We start from the raw sequence: 13,141 nt of genomic DNA, 5'->3' as shown, positions 1-13,141 counted from the left end.
TGTTAAGCCACTGCTATTTTTTAGTGACTTGTTACACAGCAGTAGATAATTAGAAGAAATAGTTACTATTGAGTCATTGTCACTCAGTACTGTCTGGCATGTAGTATCGTTCAGTGCCCAGTACTCCTTTCTTACTGAGTTTTTAACAGGACTGCAGTATATATTCATTCTTTCTTCGTGTCTTTCTTTCTTTTTTTCTTATTCTTTTTTCTGTCTTTTTTTTTTTTAAGATTTTATTTAGTTATTTGACAGAGAGACAGCGGTGAGAGAGGGCACAAACAGGGGGAGTGGGAGAGGAAGAAGCAGGCTCCTAGCGGAGGAGCCTGATGTGGGGCTCGATCCAAGAATGCTGGGATCATGCCCTGAGCCAAGGCAGATGCTTAACGACTGCGCCACCCAGGCGCCTCTTATTCTTTTTTTCTTTCTCTGAATGCTCTTTTCCTTTTTTTCTGTAACCAAAAGAAGCCCCCTGAGAAAGCTGTTCCCCACTTCTCTCAGCCACAGACTAGATTTCTCCCAATTCTATATACCTTGTGACATTTAAATGGTGTCTATTCACTCCTAATGCCCCATTGTTTCTTCCAAACCCTTTTCCTCCTTCAAAGACACCAATTTCTTGGGTGCCTGGGTGGAAGAGTTGGTTAAGCCAACTCTTGGTTTTGGCTCAGGTCTGGTCTCAGGATCATAAGATCAAGACCCACATAGGGCTCTGTGCTCAGTACTGAGTCTCCCTCAGTTTCTCTCTCCCTCTGCCCCTCTTTCTCATTCTCTCTCTCTAATAAATAAATAAATAAATCCTTGAAAAGAAAGACTCCAACTTCTTTAATGTTCATATTATCAGACATCATCATCTACTTCTGCTTTTTGGTGTTGTCTTTTATCATTTCAGTCCTTCCTTTCCAGTTATAGATGAACGTTCCTTTTCACTATCACTGTAGTCATCATTTTTGACCCTCAACATGAACAGAACAGATTTAACCAACATACTGACCTCTCACATCTTCTAAGTCCTTCACCAAAAATATCTTCCACATCATTTCAGCCTCTCATGTGATTATACTCTGAGATTTATACCAGTTGCTCTCTCTCTGTCTTCCTCTCCCTCCCTACCTCTCTCTCTCTGTTTTTGCCAATTTCTGTCTATAATCAATACCTCCTTTCCTTTCAGTTTTTTTTTCTTGAACTCCCACTCAAGCAATTATTTAATGTCATTGAGTTTTCTAATCCACATCTTAGCTAGGTGAGCTTGGGCAAGCCATTCAATCTCTCTATGCTTCAGTTTTCTGTTTGTAAAATTAGGAAAATAATGATGCCTACATATCAGGATTGTTGTGAAAAATAAGCAGTTACTATATGTGATGTCCTAGAAGGGTAGAAAATAAGCTCTGTATGGTATTAGCTGTTATTTTTCAGAGTTAGATACACTCCTACATGCTGGAATAATACTTTTAGAGCTGTGATAGAACTCTAATCACGCTGTATTTTATTTGTATGTTTTCCCACTGAGTTGGGAGCTCTTTGAGGATGGGTATTATACTCTCTATTCTCTTGAGTAGATAGCACAGGGCTGCCCAGTACTTATTAAGCATGAAATCTGTGTTGGTTGATCAGTTAATTCCCATGAGATATACAACATCACTATCCTGTGTCTTCCAGTATGAAAAAGGAATACATTATGGTGTCACGATTTCTCAAAAACCTGAGAAACAAATAAAGGAATACAAAAGTCATTCCTAAACTATTAGGTCCACGCTACCAAGAGCAAAGAAGGGTGATTCTGAAAAGAAAATCTGATTCTGAAGTTGCTTTGCTTTATTTAAAATCTCAATATATTACAGTAATTAAACTGCTTCATGACTTCATCGAAGTCCTGTAAGGCTTAATTAATGTCTGTAAAGCCTTTTGCAATCCTCAGATGAAAGCACCAGAAAAATATAAGGAATCATTGTTATTATCACTGATGCCATCTTAAATGACTGCAAACAGTTTATTTCACTTGGATTTGTTGATTAAATCCTAGCTATGACCATGCAGAAACACAAGTAAAATTCATTCCTTCAATGCAGCTCAGTTTGTCTTATTTAGAAGGTTAAAGACATATAAATATGTAATTTTTCAGTGCAACTGTTTTTCAGAGATAATACTTAAAATGATGTTAAAGGAGGGATAAAAGCAGAGCATGAGACTGGGCCATTGACCTCAGCTATACCATCTTGCAAAATGTCTTCCCATGAACTTGGGAGTCAGACAGACTTGGGTTGGAGACCTAGCTCTATAGCTTACCTTCTTTGTAACTTAAGGTAGATAACTTAGTGTCTCTGCTTCCCCCATGAATCTGTAANTGCTTCCCCCACGAATCTGTAAATTTTGTGGATGCAAGGGCTATATCTGTCTAGTACAAGACTCTTACCAAGTGCTGAGCATAAAGTCTGGCACATAATAAGTGTTCACTATGTATTTTTTTAATGTATAAGAAATTGTATGTATAACTATTCATATTAAACAGTTAAAATACAATGTCACAAGCATTTGAAAGCTTGATCACCTCCATCTTTGGAAGTGAAATCATTCCATCATCCACAATGAACTTGTTCCCGAAGAGTTCTGGATAACTATATTTTCCTGTGTTGTTTCCATGACTGACAATTCTGATTTTGAAGGATACTCAATCATTAAGTCATAGCANGAAGTCATAGCAAAGGCTTTACCTAAGATGTTATGTTCATCTATTGCTGCATAAAAAAACACCGCAAACTTTAGTAGTGCAAAACATCCATTTTATTATGCTCACAATTCCAGATAGGTTAGAATGGGAATGTCTCATTCCTGCTTCCTGATGACTGGGAGTCAGTGAGTGTGGTTCAAGTGGATTTACCTGGGATAGATCAATGAGGNGGTCATAGCAAAGGCTTTACCTAAGATGTTATGTTCATCTATTGCTGCATAAAAAAACACCTCAAACTTTAGTAGTGCAAAACATCCATTTTATTATGCTCACAATTCAGATAGGTTAGAATGGGAATGTCTCATTCCTGCTTCCTGATGACTGGGAGTCAGTGAGTGTGGTTCAAGTGGATTTACCTGGGATAGATCAATGAGGGCCATATGTAAAAAACCTCTGTTTTATCAGGTGCATGCTTCAGTTCTTCCCTATATTGTGTCTCCTGGGGCTAAAATGTCCAAGAGTGCATCTTAATTCAAAATTCTGATCCCTGGGTTGGTATGTCTGAGACAACTGGGGCAAGCTGGTATCCTCTCTCCATGCAGCCTCTTCACATAGCCAGCTTGGGCTTCCCTAAAGAATGGTATTCTCAGAACTCTTATGTGACAATTGACTTCTCTCATGGTGAGCATTCCAAGAGGTATAGATGGAAGCTGCACAGGTTCTTATGACCTACCCTCAGAATTCCAGAATACCATTTTTACCACATTCTGTTTTTCAAGCAAGTTACCAAGGGCATCCCAAATTCACAAAGGAAAAAAAATAGACTGTACCTCTCAATGACGGAAGTTGCAAAGAATCTATATTCACCTTTTATCTTCCTCATAAGAGAAAAAATATCTCTGCCTTAATTCCTCAGAAATCTAAAAATCAGCATGGAGACTTCTACTCTCTTACTCAGACTTCCTTACAATGGGTAGTAGCCTAATCTACTTCAGAGGATTAAGAGAGACAGGTTATAAACTTGGTTCTACCACTTATTAATTAATTGTATAACTTTGAATGTATCTCCTCATCTCTCATCTCATCTCCTCATCTATCCCAGAGAAAAATCATGTCTCTTCCATTCATTTTGCTACATTGTGGGAAGGGGAGATAATGGAAGGAAAAGGTGATAAAATTTAGAAAGCCTACATGGCTGTCAGATATCATTGTTAGTAAAATTCTGGAAAGAAGCTATAGTCACTAGGCTTTCCAAGTGTAATTGGGAAGAGTTAGCTTATTTGACGCCCTGAGTTACTGGATTGATTAAGATTGAGGCTGATGGTGACCCAGGGACCAAGGCATAGTTCATTCAGTCTGGAGATCACACTCCAGCTTCGGGGTTGAGGCCTTGGTCGTATCTGGGTCTGTTTGTTCAAGGTTCTTAGTTCTCCCAGCTGTGCTGTCTCTGTCTCAAATGGGAAGATGGATAAGGTGATAACTTGCAATGTCAGTAACTAGTAAAACCATCCAACCATTTTGCATCTTTTTGTCAATTTAAAGTTTCTTTGATTATTAAAATGAACTCTGAATCATTTGTTTATTGTGTGAACAGAAGACCTGTAAGGCTCTAATTCTTGCTAACAACCAGCTAGGAAAGGAAAAATATATCTGAGCAAAGTCCCTATGGCTTAAAAGTGTTGTATTAGCATGTGGTTCTCAAAAATATGTGTTTTCCCTTCATTTTGTACTTCTGAGTATGTTTATCACTTTTTAAAAACTTGTATGTTCTTGGATTATTTCCAGAAAAATTAAGGTTGCTTGAACAATGCTTAAACAACAAATGTTTGAACCTAATAAGACAACATGGTTTAGAGAAAATGGCATAAGTCTAGCTGCAATGCTCGGGATAGAACTTTTTGAGCTTCATTTTTCTTCAGGCAATGAGGGCAGACTATTTGAATTGCTCAGATTTTCATGGCACTTTTTCTCCCCCAATTATGTGACCATTGTAGAGTTTGAAACTCTATAATCATACACTAAGTCCAACTTTAAATTCAAAAAGTGAGATTGTCTCTGGCAAATTTCTGTTGTGACAGAATACCAGAGGCCTTGACTTGACAGGGACTTACTAGGTGGTAAAATCTCCCTAGAATCATTTATGATCTGAAACAAGTGAAAAATACTAACTTCAAACAAACCCCCAATGTGTAGATTCTCTCAGCCTCTTCTTAGCTTGGACTCCTCTTCCTGCATCAAGATTATTCTCAGGGGCACCTGGTTGGCTCAGTTGGTTGAGCGTCTGCCTTTGGCTCAGGTCATGATCTCAGGGTCCTGGGATCGAGCCCCACATTGGGATCCCTGTTCAGCAGAGAGTCTGCTTCTCCCTTTCTCTCTGACCCTCCTCCCCACTTGTTCTCTCTCTCTCTCTTTTAAAGAAAAAAAAAAAAAAGATTATTCTCAGACCTCCTTGCCACTGAATCCCATGTCCAGTTTCCAGCTCCATTTTCATCTTCCTTGTCTTTTGGAAGCATTCAACCTTGGTGACCAGATGCTTCTTATGAAAACTTCCCTTCTTTTTATATCTGAAACACACAATAGATTTGCTTCTTACTGCTCTGGTTAATTCTTCATAACGTCTTTCATGGCATTTCCTTCTATTGCCTAGTCGTGAAATGTTTATGTATTACAACCCTCTTCACTATGCATGCTTCTAGAATGATCTCACTCACACTCAAGGCTTCAATTATCATCAATTTGACATCTATCCAATAAATATTTATTGAGTGTGTTTTGTCTTCCAGAGACTATAACCTCATGTTCCAAATATAAATCTATAGCCTAGTGCTTTATGCTGAACTCCAGACATGCATATACAACTGCATACTAAATTTAGTCATTTGCGGGTATATGACTACAGAGTGCACTGGTCATGGCCTTTGTGAATGGTGCTCCCTGGAGTTGTGCATCTCTGTGTCTTTCTTAATGCATGACTCAGAGTCAACCTGTTCAAAATTAAACTCATCTTCATTCCCAAATGACTATTGATCCTTTTGTGTGTGGNAATGCATGACTCAGAGTCAACCTGTTCAAAATTAAACTCATCTTCATTCCCAAATGACTATTGATCCTTTTGCGTGTGTATTTTTTAAAGATTTTATTTATTTATTTGACAGAGAGAGAGACAGCCAGCGAGAGAGGGAACACAAGCAGGGGGAGTGGGAGAGGAATATGCAGGCTCCCAGCGGAGGAGCCTGACTTGGGGCTCGATCCCAGAACGCCAGGATCACGCTCTTAGCCGAAGGCAGACGCTTAATGACTACGCCACCGACGCGCCCCCCCCCTTTTTGTGTGTGTGTGCGTGTGTGTGTTTAAGCTCAGTGAATAAGATTGGCAAGTGGTGAAATCACTCTGAGTTGTCAGGATCTTCAACTTAAAAAAGAGAGAGAGAGAGAGAGGTAACACAATCGACCTTAAAGCAGTGTAAAGATTAAGTGAAATAATAAATGTAAAACATTCATTCTGGTATCTGGCATATATGAAGCACTCAATGTTTATTACTCTCTATCCCTGTTGATGTCCAAGCCAAAAACTAGAGCCTCGTCTTTGACTTAAAAAAAAGGTTTTCAACTTCTTCAGCAAGTTCAAACAAAATTGCATCTTTTTACAAATTTTCAGTCTCATAAATACTCTCCTTGTGTTATCACTATCTAGCTGACACCACCATCATATTTCCTTTTCATTCTACCAACTGGTTTCCCTAATCCCAGCTATGCTGCACCTCTACCCCCATCTCTTTCATACTGTTCCTTCATTGAACTGTCAAAATACTTATTACCTATGTGGCCTGATCTGTTTGATACTCAGCCTTTTCCATGGTTTTCAGAGCAAAAGACCAAACTCCTAAACTTGGCATGGAAAGCACTTCATGACATGGCCTTTTTCATCACCCTCTCCCCACACTCTTATACAGACAAACTCAACTACTTTTAGTTCCCTTGTCACTTGCTGCTTCTGTTGCTCAAAATGCTCCTCCTTGAGTCTCTCTCTGCTGCTTACCTTTCAGAATTTAACCATCACAGGTTATGTCTTCCAGGACACTCTCCCTGGACACTGAGACTGGGCAAGATATCTGATCTCTTACATCTAGAGATATTCTATGCTCCCTGAGGTAGAAACTGTTCCTCATCCATCTTTGTTATCTCCAGTGCCAAGCAAAGAGCCTGAAAAACTTATGTTTGTGGAAGCAATGAATGAATGAAAATTGTATTATTCAACTGAAGGCTATGCAGGAAACGATCATAGCTGTTACATCTGTATAATTATGGGGAAAATGGTTTTGACTGCTTTAGCTTGGTGGTGGTAGTGGTAGGGGCAGGGGACAGCTTAAGGCCAACCTATGCTCCTTCCTGGGATTCTAATGGATCTGAGGCTGTTTACAGAATGGTGGTACTGTCAAAGAGAAACTTATTTGTGTGAGATACTAAGGACCCTTGATTGGGTCATAAACTCTTATGGCATTGTTTCTAAAAATAGCTTCAAGAAGTCTAAAAAAATTTTTTTTAAGTTTTATATATCACTTGGATGATATAAATAAATACAATATATTGTAAAAACATATCAACTTATAATTGGTTAATACAAGAATTTTTAGTGTCAGCATTAGTTTTTATACAATGCTATTTTAATTATTGTGTGCTAATGAGAAGGGGAAAAAAGGAAGAAAATGATTTAATACATAAACGTTGCTTTAATGCAAAATGTAGGCCAATTTACATTAAGGCTCATCAAGTGGAAAAACAGTTCAAGATACTGTGGAGAGTGGAAATGGTGGAGGAATTTTATATATGCTGCTTTTTAAAAAGCACAAACTGTGCCATGGCACATCAATGCCACATTCATATTACAGGAATTTAGTTTCAGCAAAACAACATCATCCATCACAATACATTAATGATGTTACTTTTAGATATTTTTTCTTTGCATTTAATTTATAAACTTATTTTTGCTTTACATTATAAAAGAGCTTTAAACATATAAATATTTCAGAAATGATACAATAAAAATAACTTAGTATAATGCTAGAGACCTGAGAGATTATCTTCCTTGAAATAATTTGCACTTTACACCAAATGGAAAAAGACTGTTAATGAAAAAAGGATCAGGGCATCACAGGCCTACTTGGGAATAAAAGCTTCCTTGTCAGAGTAAAATGATTTATCACTTAGCCATCATATGCATACATGCACAGATATCACCACACACCATCCCCAAACATACAGTCAATATACAAATACATATACATAACACAGATATATACCTCCACACATGAACGTGCACAACACACACTTACACATCTATGTACAATAACACACATGTGACAAACACATATGTATCACAAGTAACTCCATGCACAAAGGAAACACACACACACATTCACACACATCCTTCCATGGATTTATATCTGCATTAATTAAAGAGAGAATAATTACAATCGAGAAAGCAGTTTCATTGCTTTAGTGTAGCACTTTTAAGAACAAGACCTCCGGAATTACAGTACCAAGCTATCAAGTCCAGCTCTGACCCATCCCAGCTGAAAAGCCTTGGACACGTTTACTCAACGTTCAGTCCCCCCACTTTCCTTCCCATTGTATTGGGAAGAATACTGAGCACTTAGCTCACAGAATTGTTCAGAGAATTCAATGCATTATTTCAGGTTAAGAAATTTAATACTACTTTGACACATAAGAAGGAATCAATAAATAGTGACTTCCTTTAAAAAAATTATATTTTGATGAACAGAAGGCAGTGCTTTGGGATCCTGTAAGGGTTGTGACACCAAGAGTTTCTCCTTCCTTTGTCAGAGAAAGTAAGAAGCATGGGGGTCATCCCTAACATCTTGCCATCCTTCATTACCCAAATTCAATTTGTCACCATGTTGTTGATTTTTTGTTTTGCCCTGAAACTCAGATTGATGCATTTCTCTCTACCTTATGCAGGCTTAGGCAAGAGGCTATCTGCTTCCCTGCATATATTCTGTTTTCCCCACTTCAAGCAGGGAGAACTTTTTCATAAAGTAAATAGGACCATGTATTTCCTGTAATACTTTCATGATTTTCCATTGTTCCTAGGGTGAAGCTTTGCCCAGTATAGTCCCTGCCTCACGGTCTTTCCTAGCAGGACAAGATACTTGCCTCTAATGTGTGATACTCACCTACTGAGAGTCTCGTAGAGCATGACCTGTCTGTTTTAGCTACCCATTGTATCCTTGTCATCCAGCAGAAGGTTCTTTACATGTTGACTGGTTGGATGAGCAAAACACAACATTGCCTTGACCTTTCCAAACCATGACACATTACCAGAGAGTTGTGAAATATAGTATGCAACAGAAAAACACTGATGCCTGATATGGTAGGAGAGTACTGTCTGGTATATGGGGTGTCTGGTCAAAGTTGGTAGTATATAGTGGTATTACCACCATACACCACTGATGATTCATCACCAATGTGTGTTGGGAGTGTTACCAATGAGAATGTCAGCAGTGACCAATGAATATACTGGTTTCCAACGAAGGGAAAATGGATTAAGAGAATAGGTATTTGGGGTTTGCTTACTTACTTGCTTGTTTTTATCTGTGATTTCTGAAAAGATTTATCTGTGAACACAAATGAGATTCCTCCTGGCTCTTTCTAGTTATATATAGTGGGATCATTATAGCAGAATGGGCGGTCTGTAAGATCCAGCAACATGGTTGCTACATAGCTGCATCTCACTTTTTTTACCAAGTGAAATAAAAAGGCCTGGTTCTCTAACTTGCATACTAATGGGAAACTATACTTACATATCACAATTACATAGGTTATTGAGGTCACAGATGAATACCCAGCACAGTTTCACAGATCTCTTAGCTTGGGCCACAACAGCAAATGATGATGAAAGAAACGTCCTTGCCTTATCAGCTCTAGTTTCCCTTGGTTCCATGAAGACGTACTTGCCAGGGCAAGGTAGTCTAAGAGGGCCTAGAAAAAATCAGCATTAGGTTTGAGGCGCTGCTCACATATTTCCTCGCGTGTGCCCTTTATTTGGCATGAGAGGCACTGGTGGTTCTTATCTGAATATATTTGATGAAATAGGATATATATTCAATTTGCCAAATCTTTGTCAGCGTACTGACATCTTTGGTCCAAACGTCCTCTGCTCTTGTACCCCTTCATACTATAACCCACTACAGATATCATCTTAAAATGTACTGTATTCTGAATTTTTGTTGAATATTTTTCCATTGACTTATTTTTTCCAAGATTTAAAAATCTTGGGGCGCCTGGGTGGCACAGCAGTTAGGCATCTGCCTTTGGCTCAGGGCGTGATCCCAGCGTTATGGGATCGAGCCCCACATCAGGCTCTTCCACTATGAGCCTGCTTCTTCCTCTCCCACTCCCCCTGCTTGTGTTCCCTCTCTCACTGGCTACCTCTATCTCTGTCGAATAAATAAATAAAATCTTAAAAAAAAAAGATTTAAAAATCTTATTTCTGGNGTTCCCTCTCTCACTGGCTACCTCTATCTCTGTCGAATAAATAAATAAAATCTTAAAAAAAAAAGATTTAAAAATCTTATTTCTGGTGTACAGTCAATTCAAAGTAGTTCCAATACTCCATTCTTGTGTATTAACTTCATTTTCTCTCCAGCTTAACCTCATCCTATAAAGTAGTTAACGATCTGATAACTAACAGTTGAATGCACCGGTAAACTCTGATATTTCAATAATTCCTCTGTGAACTTTCTTGTAAAGTGAACAATCTCCATGTAATAAAAATAATCCTCCCCAGTTATTGTATTATAGATTTTAAGAAACAGGAAACTTTTTAAAATAGTTGGCAAATAGATTTTCTTTAACCGATTATGCATATACTTATTAACAAGAGTTCTTGTGAACACTATATATAGATTTCTCATTTGTTCAGAATTAACATATTTCCCTTAACACTAAAATAAACAGAAAGAGATTTATTTTCTTTCTCTTGTCACTTCATAATTCTGCTTTATAGGGGGTCAGCATTCATACTGCTATAAAGAAAAAATATGTTTTCCATTTATTTAGATACAGTTTATCAGATTTTTGAGAGGTGGCAATGATTGATAAGTCAATGATTTCCCAAGAATCATTTTGTTATGTGATGTGGTTAAGTTTCACCTGCTTTAACTATTCTACAAATAGTGCTGATCCATCCATTACTTCACTGATTCATTTATTTATCAATTTCCTATGCAATTATCATGTGCTAGGTACTGTCTTTTAACAGTTTTATTGATTGGTATGATTGACAAACAATAAATTACATACATTTAAAAAGTATATATTTTTGCAAGTTTTGACATGTACTTATCACCCTGAAACCAGCACCACAACAAAGTTAATGAGCATACCCATCATCCCCAAAGGTGCCCGGTGTGCGTGTCATGCCAGCGCCCCCCTCACCAAGCACCCTTTGGTCTACTCTGTCAATAAAAATCAATTGCATTTTCTAGAGTTTACATGAATGGAGTTATGTAGTATTTAGTCTTTTGTAGTCTCTCATTCAGTGTGTTTTTCTTTGAAAATCATCCACGTTTTCATATGTTTCAATAGCTCAGTCCTTTTTAATGTTTAGTCCATTGTATGGATGTACCGCAATTGCTTTAGCCATTCATCTGTAATGGGCGGATGTGTTAATTCTGGTTTTCAACTATAGTAGATAAAGATGCTGTGAATATTCAAATACAAGTGTTTGTACGAACCTATGCTTTCCATTCTCTTAGGTAAATAAATGCCTAGCAGTAGGATGATTACATAGTAGATATATATATTTAATTTTTAGGAAAATGCAACTTTTCTTAACATGATTTAAGCATTTTACATTCTCAACAGCACTGTATGAAATTTCATTTGTTCTGTATTCTCACAACATTTCATAAGGTCAGTCTTGTACATTTTAGCCTTTCTAATATATGTGTAGTTTTATCTCAAGGATTTAATTTGAATGTATCTAATAACAAATCTTTTGGAACATCTTTTCATGTGCTTATTTGCCATCCTTATTTTCTTCAGTGGTGAAATATCTATTTCTCCTTTTTCCCATTTGTTATCAGCTTGTTTGTTCTCTTATTATTGAGTTTGGAGAGTTATTATATAGTCTAGATATAGTCTTTTACCAGTGTATATAATTGGCAAAAAGTTCTCCTAATCTCTAATTTCTGTTTTCATTTTCTGAACAGTGACCTTCAAGGAAAAGAAGTTTTTAAATGTTGGATGAAGTACAATATGTCAATTTTCCTTATATAGATCCTCCTTGTGGTGTTGTATATAAGAAATCTTTTCCTTTCAAAAGTCATAGATTTTTCTCTTTTGCTTTTTTCTTTGAAGTTTTATAGTTTTAGTTTTAATATTTAGGCCTATGATTCATATTTAGTTAATTTTTTTATGTGATACAAAGTATAGATTGAAGTTCATTCAGGGGCACATGAATATCCATTGTCCAGCAATATTTTTTGAAAAGACTACACTTTTTGCCCTGAATGGTCTTTGTACCTTTGTCTTAAAAATCAGTTCTCCATGTGTTTGCCATATATCCATATATTTCTGACTCTATTTTGTTCCATTAATTTATTTGTTTATCTTTATACCAATACTGAACTGTCTTGATTAGTATAGCTTTATAATCAGTTTTGACACCTTCCCTTTCAAAGTCGTTTTGGCTATTCTTTACATTACATTTTATTGCATAGACTTTTACATTGAATCATAGAAGTAATGTCAATTTGTATCTTTGCTGAGATTTTGATTGAGATTTTATTAAATCTGTTGTTCAATTTGGGGAAAATTGATCTTATCACAATACTGAGTCTTTAGAAACATGAACATACTATATAGCGATTTCCTCTTCTATCCAAAAGCAGAGGGTCCCTATGAAGCCTTTCGTAAGCCAAAATGGCCTCAAGGGAAGAGTATCCCCTCTTTTTAAAAAGTTCGCATTAGGCCACTTCACTTTTATAAAAGACCTATATTAGGTTTTTGCTAACTGAAAGAAATTCAAAGAGAATATTTGTTTTTATCAAAAAAGTCATTACCATACTGATATAGGTCTTTCATAAAAGCAAACGGCCTGACGTGAATTTCTGAAAAAGTGGGGGATATATGCATCTCCTTTTATTTAGGGCACCTTTAATTTACCTCAACAATGTTTTATAATTACCATGTACAGTTATGCCACATATTTTCACAAATTTACCTCTATATATTTAATGTTTTTATATTATTCTAAATGGTATGATTATTTAATTTAAATTTTTGACTATTTCTTGCTTATCTATATATACATATATATACTTAAATACAGTTGATCATTGTTTCTTGATTGCATACACTGTATCTTGTTCAACTGACCTATTAGTTCTAGTAACTTTTTGGCAGTTTATATATTTTCTACATAGATGACCATGCCAACTGGGATTTGCTCTTT

This window comes from Ailuropoda melanoleuca, chromosome 11, assembly GCF_002007445.2.
Source record: "Ailuropoda melanoleuca isolate Jingjing chromosome 11, ASM200744v2, whole genome shotgun sequence".
NCBI classification, from domain to species: Eukaryota; Metazoa; Chordata; class Mammalia; order Carnivora; family Ursidae; genus Ailuropoda; species Ailuropoda melanoleuca.
The sequence above is the reverse complement of the archived record's forward strand: the minus strand, read 5'-3'. Positions refer to the sequence as shown.